Source organism: Saccostrea cucullata, unplaced genomic scaffold (assembly GCF_032062105.1).
Source record: "Saccostrea cucullata isolate Sc308-1 unplaced genomic scaffold, CSIRO_AGI_Scuc_v1 ctg2503, whole genome shotgun sequence".
NCBI lineage: Eukaryota > Metazoa > Mollusca > Bivalvia > Ostreida > Ostreidae > Saccostrea > Saccostrea cuccullata.
The window spans coordinates 35,015-57,061 of record NW_026923258.1 but is presented as its reverse complement, the minus strand read 5'-3'; the positions used below and the strand labels follow the sequence as shown (position 1 = coordinate 57,061).

General features: G+C 32.9%; 1 protein-coding gene across 2 annotated transcripts in view; it reads left to right on the top strand.

The window, feature by feature from the left end:
• The window catches only part of LOC134263576 (putative inhibitor of apoptosis), a 68,031-nt gene that overhangs the window by 38,044 nt on the left and 7,940 nt on the right, over window positions 1-22,047 (top strand). Inside the window, exon 1 of one of the 2 annotated variants that reach the window (XM_062745958.1) lies at window positions 604-621. The exons of the other annotated variant lie outside the window; for it this stretch is intronic. The gene's annotated coding sequence lies outside the window, so the exon portion shown is untranslated. Of the gene's footprint in view, window positions 1-603; window positions 622-22,047 lie in introns of those variants that run through there. 2 annotated transcript variants of the gene reach the window in all.

Here is a 22,047-nt window from a genome sequence, read left to right as displayed (position 1 = left end):
GGATATACTTGTATCGTATCGACATAGAAATGGGAATAACCATTGTTAATTGACAATACGTAGTCGATATATCTAAATGTCAAGTTTAAGGCTACAGCAACTGTCTTTTTTCACGCATGCCATTTTGCACAAATTTTCCTTTATTCACAAAAATAAAGCTGATAATAACTGGGCGCAATTGGTACCCATGAGATGTCCAATAAATTGTTGAAGGAACTAGTCTAAATCACATAAATATTGTCAATCAAGAAAAGTAAAAAGGAATTATCTATATTGCATGTAACTTTCCTTCACCATCTGCGTGTCTCATGACAAGTGAGATATACAACTTGTGTATAAAACATTAATATCCGGCTGTACTTTACCCCCTCATTATCATTTGAATGAATATTTCCGATGATTACTCCTTAAATTAAGAAAACAAAGAAATATTTCATAATTATCCTAAACTGAACATGTTAAAATCCGTTTTTCTTAATTTATTGTGTCACTGAATCATTAAATGAGGTATAAATAAGTTTTCCTAATAAGATTCTCATAGGATTAGGTAATATACTAGTGGGGGCAATCAACGATTCAGAAATCGTCATTTTTTTGATTTCCTTTATAAAATGCATGTAAGTAGTCACTTTATTTTATCAATGATTTTTTTTAATTATTAAGATGCCTTGTGGATACAACATGCAAGAGAAATTTGAACAATCTTAAAACATTTAAGTTATTTGTTTTCTTTTGCATTTTGCAAATAGTTTTGCGGAATTTGAAAGTCATATAATATATGTATTACCCACACGGGCGTAAAACGACGAGGGTTTCCGTCTGTCTGCAAGTATCTCTGTACGTCCATCCGTCTGTTTTGCTTTGGATTACCCATCTCTTTTCTGCCACTCCTCTAATAGCACTGAATAATACTTAATGATACTTTCACAGAATCCTTCTAACAGCGCCATTGCGCGTTTAGTTTTCCATCGCAAAATATGGACGTTGTAAGTCTTTCTATATTATAATATAAGGATGCCCATCTATACCACTGAATAGAATGTGATGAAATTTTAAGATTCTTTAGTCACCCGCGTGGCGTAGTGGTAAGAGCGTCTGCTTTAGATTTGCGAAGTAAGGAGTTGATCTTTACGTCGCAGATTCGAATCCCTTTGTGGGCTCGAATCCAACTGGAGACCGACCCTTTGGACGGGACCGTACATGAATAAACCGAGCTCCCGTGTCGCTTGCACGATTAAGATCTCTCACTGCTCAATGGCCCTGATTGCCGAGTACAGGAGAAAAGTTGCAGCTCTCCAACAGCAAATGATGGGTCTCCACACTATTCTAAAGAGGGAATAACACTATACATTAAACAATTACAGATTCTTTACTACATAAGGCAATTGTGCACTTCCCATTTCAAATATATTAAATCTAACATTTTCTTCGGGTCTTCCAGAACAAAATGACTTCGTCATTATAATCATATGAACATGAAAGCAGGGATATATATTTTTGGGCTCAATGCATACACTATCTCTAATTTTATTTTAAAAAATTGTTTTGCCAATTAGTACATGTATCACTGCAGTTCATGTCCGAAGTAATATAAGCCAATATACAAGTTAATGGAAGTTAAATAGAAAAGTGTTTGTACAGATCTATTCAACTATATATTCAAATTTCTGTAAGTTAAATCATATAAGTTACTCTTTCCTGCATTTAATATGTTGTTGTTTTTTATGCAACAGACTGTCAAGGTAGCTCAATCTGTAGAACGTTCTATCCGTGATGTAAACTACGTGAGTTCGAATCCTGACTGCAACAAACGAAAGTCGATGAAAAATTAGTAGCAATCGTTCCTATGTCATGCGTTTGATTGGCACTCCTAAGAGAAAGTTGCGCGTCGTTTGGGCGAGACATTGATTAACAACCAAGATCACCTATTACGAAGCATTGGTAAGAAAAAAATCCGTCAATGCTCAACATGTTCAATGGCTCCGAGACCAATCTACACATCCTGAAGTGGGATTCGAACTTGACGACGAGTTGATTGTGGAATTGTGGGATTCCGTACTTAGAGCAGACGCAGCTACTAAATCAAGTAAGCAAAGAATGAGTGCACTTAAGTACGTCATTTGGAACCTTTTCGGCTACCCATTTGAAGCTTAACATTACAATATATCGCTAAATTAATCCATGATTAATGTGCAAGCATATGCTTTTGATATTTATTTCTAGAATTTTTTGTCATACATATTTCTATAATTACAGAAAATGTAATTGAAAAGAACACGTAAAAGCCTTAAATTCCGGAAATTTGAACGGGACCACTTTCGAATCTAAGATATTCGCAAATAGGCGGAGACATTTAAACCGCATGGTTGTGGAATGTAAACATTAGCACATATGATTTTTTCGCATTGCGAATTGAAATGGAGAAGAGAGAGAGATCGTGTTGATTTGTTGATTTCATGGTGCACAATTATTAAATGATTCTAATGTTAAGGGATGGGTTAAATGTCTCGCTGTGCAGACCATAATACAGAGGCGACATAAGCCTATACATGTACTTACTAATGACACTGTCAATACCAGAATTCTTTCAAAACACCCCTAATGAAAAGCATAAAGATAAATAAGAGACATATTATCTTCAAACCCTATTAAAATTTGCACAAAAATCTCCCATAGTTTGAAGTTTGAAGTACGATAGATAATGTCACAACAGAGACTTAAACACAATGAAATTTTCAATGAAAGCGTTAGTGTATCGAAAAGCAGAAGGTCACGTGAGAAAGGTGATTATAATATCAATCGTTGTTGCTCAGTGACCGGTTAATTTAGTAGCTGTCTCGACCCTAGTTTGGGGACATTTTTTGAAAATTAGATATGAGCCGCAACTTGGCCAACATTGTCCTTTGGATATGTATAAGTTTAAGTTAAAATACATATTCTGTGCAAATAAGAAAATTGGCCAAGTTGCGGCTCGATGTAAACAAAGTCGTTGAAAACTGGTATGCATATGAATAACAATAGAAATGAGACAAAACTGTTAGACCGTCGTCTCAAAAGCTAGTGTCGTTCGGCATTATTTAATACTTTCATGTAATATAATATACCAAAACCTACTCTTATGACATTGTTTAATACCAATTAAACATAAATTTAATGAATTTTGGAATTTTATTTTGCGCAAAACATCGGGATCCAACTCTCATAGCTTAAGTGCACTCATTCTTTAATGTTCGACGTTTTCAATTAATTCTGTTTTATGAAAATACATAAAATGATAAGCGAATATAAGTGTAACTGGTGTTAACTGTAACGGGAACCGTTACAAATGTTCCCCCAAACGCATCCCAAGTCACTTTTTGGTGGCTTATTCGCTTTTAGATACATTCCTTTAAGCTTCAATAAATAAGGCAAACTCTATGCATTTTCAACATTACTAATTTTTTCCCGAAGTATACCAAGTATATTTCAAATTTTAGAATTGAATGCTAGCGCAGGCGATGCATATATTTGCATTATGACCCCATCATCTTGTTTACATTATTTATTTATTTTAATGTATCGAGTATTATAGCATTTAAGTATAAAAGTTACGGCTAAATCAAATATATTGGTCAGGATCCGGTTGTATCAATATTTAATGAATGATTAAAGCATCATTAAACTGATTATTTTTAATGTGTCATTAAATTCCGTTGTATCAATGTTTTAATGAACGAATCGGTGCATTAAACCTTCATTAAATTCGTCAATATTAATGAAGGTAAGGGGGCTTCATTAAGTGGTCATTAAGTATGGAGACCTACTTTATGTTTTGCCCGCTTGACAGAAGGAGAAGAATCAGTGCCTTTTGTAAGCTATCTTCACTGCACATTATGTACGAGGAAATTCGGAAATGATATCGATATCGATATGAATCATTAGGCTTAATAATTTATTAAATTTAATGAACAGTTGATACAACCGGGTCCAGGTTAGCAATAAACGAAAGCGCGCGTGTTATAGTATTACAGTACATTATTTTGCATGACAATGTTATAAAATTCAAAGTTTTATTGTTAAGAATTAAGAGAGATTTTGAGACATTTGTTTCAGCCAATCAGACAAAGTGCACGTGCATGCACGTGGGTTCTAACTATTTTGACCACGTCATCTTATCTACACTTTAAATATATTCTTAAATAATGAGTTTCAAAGCATTTCAGAAAAAAAATATAAAAGTTATACTTTTATCAAGTATATTGGCCATTTCACGTGTTGCACGTGTGCGATCTTGCAAGCCCGTGCGCATAAAATGACCTTCGTTACGCAAATCTAAATAACATGCCTACTTACCCTATAAATTTTTACATTGTACCTCAATTGGACAAGTAGTTTAGGAAATCATCAACGGACAAATAAGTACACAGGAAGAAGGAAGAAAAATAAAAATAGTAAGAAACAGAGTAAAAGCAATATGCTCCCCAACTTCGATTTGGGAAGATAAATATATTTCAGATTCCAACAAATGTCTAACGACTCTACCTCAAAATTTGCCTTATGTACCTTATACTACTTTATTTAATTCCATGGGGGTCTTAAGTTTAGAAAAGTGGTTAATACTTAGAATTTTTATCAAAAGAAGTGAAAAATGAAATATACTTGGAAAAGAACTTTATTCGGTAATAACCAATATTTGCATCCCAAACCAAACTTTGATGGAGATATATTTAATTTAGTTCTTAAACAGGGGAGTATATGCTGACTTCAAAGCACTGAATATTTTCATGAGCAATGACGCCATATAAAAATATCACTAATGACGTCACAAATATGACGAACATTTAAGTTTTTTATGAATTTTACAGAAAAAGGTACATATTTCGTCGATATTTTGAGTATAAGTCATCGAGTGCATGTGTGTTCAGGATCAATATTTTGATCTAATGTGTAGAATAATAATACATGTATCAATGAAAATATGTCAATATTGTTCCTGAACAAACTTGCACTCTATAAATTTTAAAGCTAAAATTGTTGAAATTTTGTCTAATTTGTTCTCTTTCTGAAAAAGAATTTTAAAAAATCGGACTAGTTTGTGACGTCATAAAAACAAAAATTGTAAATACACTGCTTTGACACGATAATATTTTAAGTTAATTTATAATTCTCGTACAATTTATTGAATTCAGCACATTTCAGGAAGTTTTCAAAATTTGACTTTTGTGGGGGCAAATATATACAATATATATCGCATAGAGTTCTTTTGCTAATATTTCAATCAAAAGGCAAATATGGACAAAACACATGTACACTCAGTAAAGGTTGACAGATATAAACAAATTTTAGAATATGTTACTTTGGTGCTAAAACTTGATATAGACTTTAGAAAAGTTAACCAAGCGAGGCAAAGCAAACTGACAAAAATCAGCAATATCATATATGCTGATTTTCACCCTTTTGCTTTTTCTGATGAAATTCACCTGGCTTGTTATACTTTTCTAAAGTTTATATTACACTTTTAGGACAAATATGACATATTATAAAATTTGTTTTTATCTGTAAACCTTTACTGAGTGTGTTTTGTCAATATTTGCTTTTTCTATCAGCAAATACAATTTATCATTGAATGAAATGCTGACTGACGTTTTTCAAACCAGTTGTTAGTCCATTATTTATACACTGAATTGACCACGGATTTTTTCCGTTATTTCCTGATTATGACAACGAGCACACGGCGGGTGTGACCGGTCGGCAGGGGATGCTCACTCCTCCATGGCACCTGATCCCACCTCTGATGTTTCGGAGGTCCGTTTTTGCTCTGCTCTTGTTTTGTATATTTGTTTAATGGACGTTGAGATTGAACACTGTTTGTTATTTCCATATCCTTCTATTAAAACATTAGTAGAAATTTCCAAATCTACTTCAATTTTCACTTCTTAGGAGGAAATTTTCTATGAATTATCTACTTTTCTAAGCTTGTGACATGATATAAAGTCCTTCCAAAGACAAAAAATTATTTCTATCATCTGCCCTTAAATAGATCATGGTGTAATACATTTTATTTTATTTAGCGCAATCTTTTTAGCCTAGTAAGCTCCTTTTTTTCTTCTTCGCGTGAATAAATCATGCCACAAACATGTAATAAGATAATGGTTTTATTGAAGGACATTACGAAAGATATTTCATATAATTTGCCAAATTCAAAGTACATCACCTTGACTCAAGGATTACTTACTTTTAATAATAATGTCATATTTCAAGAATGGCATGGTAAGATAAGGCTACCTCTGGATCTTGCAAAAAACTTATTACTCCGGGAGGATATCTGATTAAATCAAGGTAATGTTATGCAGAACATATTCAAAATAGAAATATATATACGACGATCGAGATTTTTACTATATGACTGCCGTCATGAGAAAAGGGCCCTTATCTTTTGACGTCACAATGCTCAGAAAACGACGTCAAAGTCGCGGTATTGTAAACACGGAAGTTATTTTTGTTGACTGCATTTTGTAAACAAGAAATAAAATTGAATTTCAAAGTATAACAAAAATTTGAAGCTTAATGCGGACATTTTTTAATAGGTATATGATATGATTACAATTTTATACGTAAATTTATTCATAATTTTGTTTAAATATTTAACTTGATGCTGATATACGGGACATTGGACATGCACAAATTGCTAGCTCTGGAACAGCGATTAAAACGATGTCTATGCATGACGAAATTGAAGATGCTGTTTTTTGTTTTCTGGGCAATTTACAAATACTTAATTTGAATTCATGTTAAGAAGTTTCAATATCAAAGGTATATTCCATGTACTAGACTAGTATATTTTTGTCAGAGAGAGAGAGAGAGAGAGAGAGAGAGAGAGAGAGAGAGAGAGAGAGAGAGAGAGAGAGAGAGAGAGAGAGAGAGAGCGAGCGAGAGGTCTATGCACATATAGTAATTACCGTTTTTATAAGAGCTACTTTTCCCCTGAAAATATATGTTTTACCATAATGTAATAATGTAAAACATACAGAATGTATTTAGTTATTTTAATTTTAATCCATAGTTAATTACACTGATGTACTCCGATAGCCAGCCTTCGATGAACTGTCGATTTTAATTTTTTTTTAAAGGGGGGGGGTTAAGAAGACAAGCCAAACAAAAATCTCCGGATGAAAAGACCGGTAAATGTTAAGCTAAGAAACATAATCCCTCTTTTATTAGATAAAGATACTGGTAACATGCGAGATCCAAACCTACATCAACAGTAAATAACTTACTTTTAGTTTTAATAACTTACCTTTTACCAAATTAACAGTAATAGAGAACATGGAGAATGATAAGGTAAAAAAAAAATACGGATGATAGGGATGTCACAATTTTGTTAAATTAAATTTTGTTTCAAATACTAATCTAAAATGATCAAATAAATACATTCAAAGGAATTGTATGGTAGAAATTATTTTTGTTTCAAATTTCTGAAATTGTTCCGATGAAATGATTGAATGAAAATCAACTGGAGCCTATTTTGCAATATGTTAAGAAATTAAATACAGCTACTGTAGACTTTTCCCAAAAGCATTATTACCCAATGTTGAAGAAATGAACAATATTACATCGACAATGATAATATGAATGAGGAACCAAAAGGAAAAATAAAACTATAAATTAAGCAAAAAGACGTACGATTTTCCGGATATCACATATATGGCTACATCTCTTGAGAATACATTCACCGAAAGAGCAAAAAGTATGTAACAAATTATAATTCCAATCTTCATTTTATCTATTGATTTCCTGTGTTTTGATTGGAGGAGAACACGTTCCAGAAAATTTTTACACATCGATAAATTCTTTCAATAAGAACTACTTTCTTGATGACACTACTAGGTTATCGTATAAACAATGAAAGCAGTTATTTCTGGGTCTGTTCTGGCTAAATAATGAATACAAGAAAACTTTTATTAAATTTAATTAGGGCTTAAAGTAAAACAAAACTGGCAACATACTAGACTGCCTAACTGAAGGACGCCGTGAAAATGTTTATGTCACTGTCCGATCACGAGTGTGAATATTAAAAATCGCTGTCTCAACGTTCATACGTAGAAAATAAGCTCAGTCTGTATCGTTTTGACAGGGAAAAGAAACGTACCTCAAACTCTTGCCCTATTAGCATCAAATTCATATTAACTTTCTATATTGTTCCTCAATATTTGAATAAGCAAGTGCAAATTGAAGGCGTCGTCTGTCTGCAAGTTTCGCTATGAGAGTTGTTTATGTCAACATGGCCATGGTCAAAGACGAAGTATTCTGAAGTAAACTCGTAATTACGATTTTTGTTGACTTAAACAGCATTCCATTAGTTGTTATAAGTTTATTTATCGATTGTTTTGACAATTTAAGTTGAACTCTATCGAAATTCATCTCGATTACATTCCTTTACGGTAAAATGTATTCCTACGCCGTCCAGATTAACGGATTGTATGGAGGCCTCAGAGAGAAATAATTAAAATATTTTTAAAAATTCGAGATTGGAATTATAAGAATTAAACGTTCTTTTTGAAAAATTTATCGATGTGTAAACTCTTGACATTTTACTCACAAACTTAACATAAAAGTGCTTCGCACTTTTATTTAGTTTGTGAGTAAAATGTCAAGAGTTTACACATCGATAAATTTTTCAAAAAGAACGTTTAATCCTATAATAATTTCCAAAAGTTATGAACATTTTTAAAATCTTTAAAATGACTGTTGAATTCTTGATATGAAATAAATAAACCACATTTTGCGTTGAAATCTTCAACTCAGACTCTGATACATGTATCAAAATACTAGTACCCCGCATATCTTGACATTAATTTCTTAAAGCCATATATGGCGTAACTGATCAAAAAATATATTTTTGAAAAATACAAAATTAAGTAAAGAAATATAGTTAATACAATTCTGAACACGGAGAACACCTCGTTTCATCTAATAATACGATTTTATCTTCTCTGTAATGTGTTATTCAAATCTTTTGTATTTTCTTCAGAGTCGGAGAAAATTCCGAGAATCCAAATTAAATTGTGATATCTTTATAACGCAATCGACTTAGATTTTGTAATTTACGGAAAAGTTCTATCTTTATATAAAGTAATGATACAAATAAGTTCTTATAATTTTAGTCTAATACGCCATATATGGCTTTAAAGTTCACTTGAAATCGAGATAAGACTTTATATCGTAATCCTTACATGACCCTACGGAAAGTAATTAATAAAGAAACACAAATTTTTCTTCTTTTAAAGAAAATATTGATCATAACAATCGCAGCAAGTAGCAACGGGGGTAGGGGGTGGAGTTTACATTGAAAGTCCCCCCCCCCCACACCACCACCACCACATACACACATACACACTCTTTATTGTAGTATAGTCAAATTCGTGCACTATAGGGCTAAAGATTAAGGCAGTGTTTTATGTTTGATTAAGAAAATTTGATACTAAAAGAAGTTTGAACTTACCCACCCCCCTTTCTGCCCAACGGCGAAATTGTATTCGAGTTTCGACACCCCTCTTTTTTTAAGGTAAATTTATTTATTTTTTCTGGCTGAACCATCCCCCAAATTTTTCAAAGGAGTTAGTGTGGGGACAGGCGAAGGTACGAGTCAAATGTTTTTATTTTGGGATATGTTTGGTATGTTCTGAATGTAACAACTAGGAAGAAATGGTCTGCCTAAGTAAATATTTCAGCGAAAGAGAGTCAGATTAGAGCGGTATAATATTTACTTAATTAACAGCATCTCCTCAGACAAAAAGCATTAAGGTATGTTGTACATAATAGTTTATCATTGGATAAGACAATCGCATCGAAATTTTGAAAAGCTTATATCAAGTTAATTGGCCATTCACGGAGGAAAATGAATACTAAGTAGATGACCGTTCGTGGCCGTGAAAAATTGTTTCGCTTGTCAAGGAAAATTTGGTGATTGAAAGTGCCTACATGTACAACTGAAAAAAAAAATATAGCTCCCCCAACTGAAATGGCTTCCTAAGGGCCAGCCGTTCTTGCGTAAAAATACAGTGGACCTTCAGATATCCGGAAGCCAGATATCCGGATGTATCCTAACGATTTTTCATCGGGACGAAAGTTTTATTAACTGGTAATTCCGGTATCCGGACGCTTCACATATCCGGGCAAATTGACTAGGAATCAAAGCATCCGGATAAATGAGGCTCCACTAAGTATACATTCTGTTTCAGTTTCAAATAGATTTCGTCAAAATTTTAATATGGAAATGTAATTTCGCATTCGCACAGAAAAGTCAAGACCGTTTAGTGTAAATATAATAAAAAGAGACAAGAACAGCACAATTGCCATCTTTTTTATTAAATTATACAATATTATACATGGATATTTTTTTGAGATCATAGAAGCGGCCCTTGTAAGAAATATACAAATGTTGTGTTCATGTGAAACAGGGTACAGGTGCCACAAAATATATTTTTAAAAAAAGGTAAATGAGCAGAAATATTTGTAACCGATTTTTATTATGATTTAATTTAAAAAAAAAAATAAGAAGTTAAAAGACGTTTAAATTTTAGGCATAAATTCAAAGAAAGTTTCAATTTTAGGTATAAGGTATATAAATAATTCGTTTGTCCTTTAATTTACTACCACGTTTCTACTCCATAACTAAGACAGGCGACGAAAATGAATTGTATACACAGTGGAAACCTAGAGCTTGAAACATTTTAATTTTTAAATAAAATGTTCAAAAACGTAAAAAAAAAAAATTTAAAATCCACTTGCATGGAAGAAGGGAACTTATATTTTTTCATGAATGTTTATAAAGCAATAAACGTTTTCAAAAAACAAGTTTACATATCCTAGCCTATCTGAATTTATTTCTCAATTGAATTTTTGGTGATACAGAAAATTCATGGTGTTTTTTTTATTATAGTAACAGAGGAAAGTTACTTAAGTGTGTGATTGTGAGTGAATGCTGTCTCACAAGTTTTTTTTTTTATTATCGGGATCGATGTTCTTTTTGCGAGGGGTGCCCCTATTTGCTCGTGGTGTCCTTCTGCATGGGATTCTCTATCTATGTATATATTTCTTTTAATCTTTAAGTGTTACAAATTCTTTATATATTTTATAAATTGAATTAGATTATTTGATATAAAAAGAATGATTTTTATGGATTTAAACAAATATCATTTCCCTTCTGATTATGTTATAAACCGTTCCTACATTCTGTGTAGCCCCCCCCCCCCCTTTCCCTTTTACGAATTACTAGATCTGCTCTAAAATTAGCATGGAAATAGTAATAACATACGAAATCCCTCAGGAATAGTTAAATACTAGTCGCTTGGAGGAAAATAATAAATACTTTCTCATATTTTAAATGCTCAAAACGATTGAGGTTATTTAAATAACATGTGATTTTAAGATTTTTTGAAAATTGAATAAGACGCAGGCGACGTCATTACCTTTTCAGTGAGTAACCTCAAAGTTATTTTTGAAGCGCCTCACTAAAATGCTCATAAAATATCGAAAAAGTGAGATATTTTCAAAATTTATGTATATTTGCATTCAGAAAGAGTCCGGCTATCAAAATTTACCAAAAAGTCAATTTGTGAAAATTTGACCTTAAGGGCCCTTTTCTCGTGACGGCAGTCATATACTTAAAGGAAAAAGAAAGGCAGTGTAGCGTAATATTCGAAAGTTTTTTGACTGTTTGATTTAAAATTAGGAAAATTTATCAGATGAAAATGTTAGTTACTATGCACCATTACAGGTGTTCAGAATTACTCAACCGTAAAATAAATTACGTCCCATATGGAAAGCGCTAAAGAGCCCAAAACACGTGAAAATTGATGACGACAAGTTGTTTTTTTTAATTTACAGACTATTTTTTTCATTCTTGATACACTTAAAGGAAGTTCCGTGGTATTTGGTATTTATAACGCTTAAATGGACTTTTACGAAGAGCGATGACTTTTGCAGTTGACGTTTACTTTTACACTTGGGCTATGTACGGTAGCTGCTTTACGATATAAATATTTAGCGCAACATTTAGTTAAACGGAACCAACGGGTTATTTCAATGCACATATAAGTTGTCCTGAAGAAAACAACAACGACCCTACCCTCAGCTCCCGGTCTTCACATGTTAGTGCCCCTAGCTAACACCATCCCTATGACCATAAGAAAGGTTATCTCATGCATACTTCCGTACATGATACAAGTTTAAATGTCTAAGTAAACGTCAACTGTAAAAGTCAGTGCTTCTCGTAAAAGTCCAGTTAGAACAACGCCATCAACGGCTTATAGCGGGTTACTGTACACTTTATCATCAGAAAGGGCCTGGAATGGTTTGCAAACAACCGTGACTATGACATTAACGCGGAACAACACGTTGATGTCGTGTTATTTGCCCTGTCATCTGTTTAACCGCTACTATTACACTAGACAATCATAATCATTACGTTCACTCAAAAACTGAACGAAACAAATTCCACAATATGGGTTTCGAGCCGGTCACCTTTATGTTGTGTTCCTTTCACTGGAGCAGGCGACGCATGTGAGTTAAGGCTATATATAGAGGTTTCTATGCAAAATATCTAATTAAATTCCATAATTACTCTACCTTCCGCACAGAAAATGCTATGACTTGTTTTCTAATACATTCTTAGTACCCACGACATGCGATAGCCAGTACACATTATGACGTCATATTATGACGTCATCGACCTGTACTACAGAAGTTTATAAGAAACATCAACAAAATCGCTTCAGTGCAAGGGCATACCTTACTTTGTTTTACAGAAACAATGTATAAAAAGACGCAGGATATTCCAGGGATTTAAGATATTGCTGCACACATGTCGGCACTGGAATTGTTTAATTACTATTCCTGCAGTTTTAAGTTTAAACAGGGTAAAAATTCACACTTCAGTGCAAGTTTTCTAAAAATTTTATCGATTGAGAAAGTGCAAAGGATTTGTGCAGCAATTTTATCAATTTTAAGAATATTCTCCTTAATATTACTCATTATTTATTTTAAATTAGATAGGATATGCCCTTGCACCGACGTGATATTGTTGATGTGATTCGATCATTATCATGAATGGGAGAGAACAATGACGTCATAATATGACATCATAATGTGCACTTGCATTAATAAACTGTGGGTACTAAGTATGTATAAGAAAATCAATTTGAATCTTCTCTGTACAAAAAAATATACAAATTATGAATTTTTATTAGCTCATTCGCATAGAAATATCCATATTTAGCCTTAACTCACTTGCGGAGCGTCTTTTGACTAATTTTCGGTGTGGTTACCCATGCCCAGTATATACAGGGTTTGCAAAATAAACACTGGGATGAATTCCATGCCAAGGAGAATGAAGGCTGTGGCAGATGCACGGGCAAACATTGAAGATAATATGAGTTTTTAATATTTTTTTTACTTTTGGGGAAATTGTGATATAAGTTTCAATAACTCATGAATTATAAATCAAAATCAAATGAGATTTTCTTGACATTTTCTTTAAAAATGATTTTAAAGAGGAAGATAGGAATACTGAAAACAATAAAAAAGAAATATGAGGTAGAGCCACTTTGGGCCTTATTTGGCCCTGCAAATTTCTGAAAATCCAAAACCGCTCAGTTTAGGTTACAAATGCAATATTTATCACTTTGACTGTTGGTTACCACGTATCTATTTATTGTGACGTCATTTCACATCTAGTCAATGCATTATGACGTCATAAAATGCGTCATTTTCCTCATATCCTGTAAATTCCTTTGAAAATGACCCAAAGTGAAAGCGTTTTTTCAATATTTCATATAGAGCACAACTTCTGATCCAAAATATGCCAATACACAATGAAAGGCTTATTTCTGAAGATCAAAAAACATGTTTTATTTTTTGGATCAAAGGCTGTGCTCATATTTTAATTTTTTTGCTGATGGTAGTCAAAAAACGCATATTTTCTGCAAATTTCAAGAACATTGCAATTTCTCAAAGCCTCATTTCAAATATTTGGATTCTCAAAACAAAATTTCATTATAGAATAGGAAAGCACCACGTGTCTACTTTATTTTGATATGTGAAAATGGTGAGGGTGATAGTTAATTAATTGATATAAGTACAGGGCCATTTTATGCATAAGATAGCTCTTGCTCTTAAATCAACCCCAAAAGTTTACATGCGTTTCTTTTTCCTTTCACTATTAGGTTAAAGTATGTCACCTATAATTTTCAATTTTAGTTTAAATCATAATTTTTGAAAATTTTAAATAGTACAGGGCTACATGTTAATCGTTGTTTCACAATGATATAGGTCTTGGAACTTTTAATTCGAACATTATCAGAAGCATTAAATTAGAACTTTTTTTTTTTTTTACAAATTATTCTGAATTTTAGAGTTTTTTTTGTCGGAAAAATGACATTAACTTTACAAAAGCAATGTATGTATTTACTTATCCTAGGCAAGAGCGCACAATCACTTTATCTTATTACCAGCATTGTTTTCAAGGTACCTGATGACCCTTTGCCCTTAGCTGGATTATTTTCCCTGCGGTCATTCTCCATACTACATTTTATCATCTGGCACGTATTTCAATATACTGAATTCAGGTTGTTCCGGTGTTTGCAATCCTATGAATCTTCTGATTAAAGTACAATCGTGCTTTATTAAGAACCCTATTTCATCAGTTTGTGAACATTTAACTGAAATGTTACATGTAAAAACTATTGTACAATTTGATATTTAATGCAATACAGAATTATATTTTTTTCACAATTCTTATGTATTCTCATTTAGAATACAATAATTGTTCTGAATTATCTTAATCGAAAAAAATTAAAAATTAATTCTATTAGTTTGTTTAGTTTGATTAGTCAGGTTCGTAGATAAAGAAGATCTTCTGTGTACAAAAACAAAAATGTTATCTGATAGTGTTTATGGTAAACAGGAAATACATACTCACTAGCCCATACAAAGGAGTTATAAACAATCATCTAATCTTCTTCATTTCCATAATGATCGTTGTTCAATGACACTTGAATTCTTTTATTTTGATTATTTATTCAATTTCCGTGTATCTTAAACAAACAGTACATTGGTCGTCTAGAACATGTTTGATTTTATAAATCGGTCAACAATTTTAGCCATATATACTCCTTTAAGTTCTAATGGAGTAATGTACCCTAAAACCAAAGACTATGTAGTTTATTTGATAATGAAATTGGAGAGGAACTCCATTATATTATGTCGTGAAACTGTCATTTTTCATCATTTGTTTTATTTTTCTCACACATGCGCAGCTGTATTATATTATACATGCTTCATGTTTGTATCTTCTCTATACTGTAGTGTTGTTTAAGAGAATAAACTATGAATTTCATTAAAATCAACAGTTTTGAATTTTTTATGCAAAAATCTGTTGATTTTTTTTTACGTTTCAAAATTTTGCGAATGACGACTGCTTTGTTTACATTTTCTCTCATTTGTTATTTATTTTTAAGAAAATTATTTTGAGAATACAATAAACTCGCAAATGCTTAAAATTTATCTACAGCAAATATTTCCAGATTTACCTTATCTGTGATAAAACAAACTTTTGATACCATGGATACATGTATTTACAAATAAGGTATTTTTATTGAGGATTCTTAATATTTAGGTCATGTTTACATACATTTATACGTCCTTCCTGTTTGGTATTTACTTGAAAAAAGGATGTATAAAATGCAGTCATTTTATTTAAATAAAGATTTTAAAAAGCTGACAATCCTTTTGAGATCGAAAATAATTTAGTCTGAAATTCGAATGTTTTTAAAGAAGATTCCATGCGGTAAGAGAATACTACTTCATGTGTGTGTATTGATAAATGATTTTATTTCAAACAACCCCACTGAGGTGCAGGAGACTGGTTCTTCGGATGAGACCGTATAAACCGAGGTCCCGTGTTGCAGTAGATGCTGGCAGGAAAAAGATCCCTCCCTGCTCAATGGCCCTGATTGCCGAGTACAGGACAAATTTCGTGGCCCTCCATCGGCAAGTGGTATCCATATGAGTGAATAATTCACGAGAGGGCCGTTAAACAATATAAAGTCAATCAATATTTCAAACAGGAAAAAAAAAAGATCGCAATGTTTCGTTAAAGGTGTAGGGTCCTAATAAGTTCATAGAACAAATTTCGCTTATTGAGTTCCCTTTTTCACACCAAAGATAAAAAATTATACACTATAACGTACATTTGGATATGATTACAATGAAAGCGAAATGTAAAGAAAATTTACTTGTATGATGTATTGCGCAATACCTTGGTCATAAAAAAGATCGATTACAAAATGAAACGCAATAACAAAAAAAAAAACTAGATACGATCTCGTTGCGACCAACGAGAGGTCTTCCGTCCGTTTTAGGAAAAGAACCCACGTAAAATCGAGCTGAAAAAAGATTCAAAATTTTGGTCACAAGGAGGATTGAACCCATGTCGCCAACGTGAATTCGCTTTTTTGTTTTACTTTTTTATCCTCAACGCGCTAACCATTAAGCTATTGAGAGTACTGCTCTAAACATATTTGTGTATACTTTTGCAACAGTTCACCTGTCTAAGAATTATAAAAAACATTCATAATTTCGCGCCAAATTCTACGAGTAAAAATTCGCGCCTTTTCTTTGGACTGATCTATTAAATAGGTATGATAGCTTAAATTAAATTTTAAAAATAAAACATTCTTAGCGCCTTTATTTTATTTCGACGTTAAGAAAGTATATGTAACACATTATACACATTACATATCATATCTAGCCCAGTTACACTAAAGCAGTGAAACGGAAATTAAGTTTTAAGATTGACACTCAACTGCAACGTTCTACTGTAACGTGTCGGACCTGAGCGGTCAGTAGGTCCGTGCTCGGATTATCGAGTTTTACTGGGGATATGATTGAATGCAATATTTACAGATAATAATATGACACCTGCCTGGTGTCTTTAAATCAAATGACCTAAGTGCTTTGTACACTTATATATCTTCAGTTAATACCGGCACCTGCCTAATGCCATATGACAATTGCCTCACCATACAACTGACTATATAAGTCAACAGCCACCTACCTGGAGCCTCTTGATTTAGCCTTTAACACCTGCCTGGTGTCTTACTCCTTACCAAGTTGCCTATATAACTCTAGCCAAGTAGCTACAATATACTTACACAGAATTTATTTTGTAAGAGCTTCTCTCTCCTAATGACAAACCTATAGCTAACGTCACAAAGCTATATTTAAACTAGTCACTGACTACGGCAACTTTGCACAATTCCATTTGATTGAAACACTAATTGGTTTCTGTACTAAAGAGAAGACACGAGCCAATTGGCTGTACTGCCCTCTTGTACCTCAACTTAATCAATGATCATAAGTTATCAGATATCATATTGATAAAATACTACAGACTGCCTTTCTTTTGGCAACACTATTATTATTTTCTAACAGATCATCATTTATCAATAAAACTTGTATAATTCTTTTGTCAATTGACCAATTAATTACAAAATTTACATTGATTATCTATTATAATATAAACAAGTAACGGCAGGTAACTCCTCCAACCATTTCACTACTACGTTAGAGTCGAAGTAGTTTTTTACATTTCATGTATCCTTATGTCAGAATCGTTTAATTAAACGCTCAGCTGCCTCCATAAACCCCTACTCGCAAATTGTCGGAGTTGACAGAGAGAGCCGCCATCTTGGCCCCGCTTCAGATTTTCAAATGTAAATATCTAGAGTTCAGACAAACCAATATCCAAACAACTTACATAGTAAGCATCAATCAAAGAGTCTCTATTATCATTCCAAAAATTAATGAAAAATATTGAAAAACAAAAAAGTTAGAAAATGCATTTTTTTTAATTCGCTTCTCCTTACGACAGGAAGTACCGACGACGAACGAAGAGTCGCGTCCTGGATGGTATATATCAAGATCTTTAATCCTTGAAAGTTTCATGTTGATATCTTTTACCGTTTTCGAGTTTAATCGTGGACAAAATGTCATTTTAATTTCAGAAAATTGTCCGTAACTTGGCACCGGAAGTGAGTTTCCAAATTTTCTCTCAGATATTATAAATTCCTGTTACGACACAACTTTTCTGAAAAATTCATGTAATTTCATCTGGTAGTTTTCGAGAAATTGCGTGCACAAAATTAGAAAGTCAGAAAAATAAGAATAATAATAATAACTAGATATGAAACTCGTTGCGAGCAACGAGAGGTCTTCCGTCCGATTCTGAAATAAAAAAAGAAAGATCTAGCAGAAAAAGTTATTAAAAAAATTCGGACATTCGGGGGAGTGAACCCGAGTCGCCCGTGTGAAAATCCAACGCGCTAACCATTCGGCCATTGAAAACACCGCTTCAAATTTTCAAATGCGAATATCTTGAGATTGCCTTTTTCGATTCTAAAACAAATTACATATTACGCATTTGCAAATGAGTCTCTATTTAGATTAAAAACAACGAAGAAAAATATTGAAAAACCAAAAAAGTGAAAAATTGCTTTTTTTAAATATGCTTCCGGAAGAAACCGGAAGTGTTGACGACGCACGAAAAGGCGATTCTGCAAACCACAAAGTCATGATCTATCATCTCCAATAAGTCTCCAAGTTATATCTTCAACCATATTCGATAAAAGTGCGCGACAAAATCGCATTTTAAAATCAGAAAATTGCCCATAACTTGGCACCAGAAGCAAATTTTTCAAATTTCTCTTCGGATTTAACAACTTCATGTAATGACACATATTTCGTGAAAGTTTCATGAATATCCGCTGAATAGTTTTCGAGAAATCGCGTGCACAAAATTTTGTCAAAAAAAAGAATAAGAACTAGAACGATCTCGTTGCGAGCAACGAGAGGTCTTCCGTCCTATTCTGAACTAAAAAACGAAAAATCTAGCAAAAAAAAGTGATAAAAAAAAATCCGGACATTCGGGGGAGCGAACCCGGGTCGCCCGCGTGACAATCCAACGCGCTAACCATTCGGCCATTGAAAACGTCGCTTCAAATTTTTAAATGCGAATATCTTGAGATTGCCTTCATCGATTCTAAAACAAATTACATATTACGCATTTGCAAAAGAGTCTCTATTTAGATTAAAAACACCAAAGAAAAATATTGAAAAAACAAAAAAATTGAAAAATTGCATTTTTTAAATATGCTTCCGGTAGAAACCGGAAGTGCTGACGACGCACGAAAAGGCAATTCTGCAAACCGCAAAGTCATGATCTATCATCTCCAATAAGTCTCCAGTTCATATTCTCAGCGATTTTCGATAAAAGTGCGCGACAAAATCGCATTTTAAAATCAGAAAATTGTCCAAATTTTCAATTTTCCAAATTTCTCTCCGGATGTAACAACTTCATACAATGACGCATATTTTGTGAAAGTTTCATTGAAAACCGCTGAATAGTTCTCGAGAAATCTTCTGCACAAAATTTTGTCAAAAATAATAATAATAATAATAATAATAAGAATAACTAGAATGAACTCGTTGCGAGCAACGAGAGGTCTTCCGTCCGATTCCGGAAAGAAAACGTAGAATGGAGCTGAAAAATATATAAAAAAAAAAAAAGAAAATTGCACAAAAGGGGGATGGAACGTAAGTCGACAGCATGAAATTCCAACGCTCTTAATATTATACTATTGAAACCTCTTCTCTAAATCCACTTGTTTACATTCACGAAACAGTGCTTCTCTCTTTGAATTATCAAAAGCGGTTCACTATTCAAAATTTACCGCCAAACACCGCGAGTTAATCTTCGCACCTTTTCTTTGGAATGTTTTATCAAATAGAAGTGATATCTTCAATGAAATTGAAATAAGAACGTTCTTAAAGCCTTCGCTTCGAAGTTTTGAAAGTATATTTAACACATTTTACAAATTCCATAATGTACATATGCATGTAACACTAAAGCGATGAAACAATTATATTTTTTTTTCAATTTCCTGTTTATCCCCAATGTGAACTATCCCGATAAGTTTATCGAAAAAGGTTGAAACGTTTCGCCGAAAAACACGGCTTGCCCTACGACGGTCAAGGAATCATGTATCATTAATGCTCAATAACTTGAATCAGATCTTTGAGACAAGAATGCTAGAATAAACTCCATGAAGCGATCTTTAAAAAAATCGTTTTCTTATTTTTGTCTTAGTTATTAGTTTAATATGAAACAAGTGTGAATAGAAAAAAGTGGTTAAGATTTAAACTTACAATATAACTTGATATTCTTTTTTGAGAAAGTATTACTTATAAGTATGATTTAAGATCTGCTTTTCCGTGATGCACAAAAGATATTAGGATTCAAATTTCAATTGCACATTTAGTCTTTTCATTTTCTACTTTGAAAACCAGCCAAAACCAATTATAGAAGACGTTAGTTTGACATAGAACTGCAACGTAACAACGACGTGACAATCGAAGTATTCCTTTACATTTCATTTATCCTCATGTTACTTTCGTTTAAGCAAACGCTCTGCTGCCCCATTGCGAAATACCGGAGACAGCCGCCATTTTGGACCCGCTTCAGATTTTCGAATGCTTATATCTGGAGTTTAGATTTATCAATATTCAAACAAATTATATAGTTAGCATTATAAGAAGAGTCTCTATTGACATACCAAAAATAAATGAAAAATATTGAAAAACAAAAAAAGTTAGAAAATACACTTTTTTTCAATGTACACCTCGTAACGACCGGAAGTAATGACGACGCAGGAAAAGGCAAATCTGCAAACCACAAAGTCATGATCTATCATCTCCAATAAGTCTCCAGTTCATATCCTCAACCATTTTCGATCAAAGTGCGCGACAAAATCGCATTTTAAAATCAGGAAATTGTCCATAACTTGGCACCAGAAGCGAATTTTCCAAATTTTTCTTCGGATTTAACAACTTCATATAATGACACATATTTTGTGAAAGTTTCATGAAAAACCGCTGAATAGTTTTCGAGAAATCGCCTGCACAAAATTTTGTCAAAAAAAAGAATAATAATAAGAACTAGAAACGATCTCGTTGCGAGCAACGAGAGGTCTTCCGTCCGAATCAGGAAAAGAACCTAAAATCAAGCTGAAAAAGTGAAAAAAAAATTGGGTCACAAAGAGGATTGAACCCAGGTCGCCAACGTGAAAATCCAACGCTCTTTTTTCCTCTTTATTCCCAACACGCTTAAATTACGTATTTGAGTCCACTGCTCTAAATGAACTTGAATATACAACAATACACCTGTCTAAGAATCACTAAAGGCGAGCCACTATTTATAATTTCGCGCCAAACGCCACAAGTTAATCTGCACGCCTTTTCTTTGGAATGTTTCATTAAATAAGTGTAATAGCTTCAATAGAATAAAGAAAAGGGAACGTTCTTTAAGCCTAAATTGCGAGGTTTAGAAAGTATATTTAACAGATTGTACATATTCTATATCTTATATAGGTAAGTAACACAAAAGAAGTGAAATGGTAATCATTTTTAACTTTTTTTTAATTACCCGTTTATCCCCAAAGTGAACTAACCCGATTCTTTACACCTTCATGAAAAAGTAGAAATGGTTCGATGAAAGACATGTCTCGCCCTTCGACGGTCAAGGAATCAGATTTCATGTATGTTCAATGTTCAACTTTAAATATCTTTGAGAAAAGAATTATGTTAATATAAACTCCATTAGACGATCTTATTTTAAAAAAGGTTTTCTTATTTCTGTCTTTTTTATTAGTTTAATATGACTCAAATGTGCATGGGAAACACAGTGGTTACGTTGTGAAAAACTAATAAATTTTGAATACTGATCTAAATATAGTTATGTATACAGTACACCTGCAACAGTACACCTGTCTTAGAATCATAAAAGGCGGGTCACTATTCATAATCTGGCGACAAACACCACGAGTAAATATACTGCCCATCCTTTGGACTGATCTATCAAACAGGTGTGATAGCTTCAATGAAATTAAATATTAAATAAAACAACTTCCTATCGCCTTTATTTTATTTCGACGTAAAGAAAGTAAATTTAAC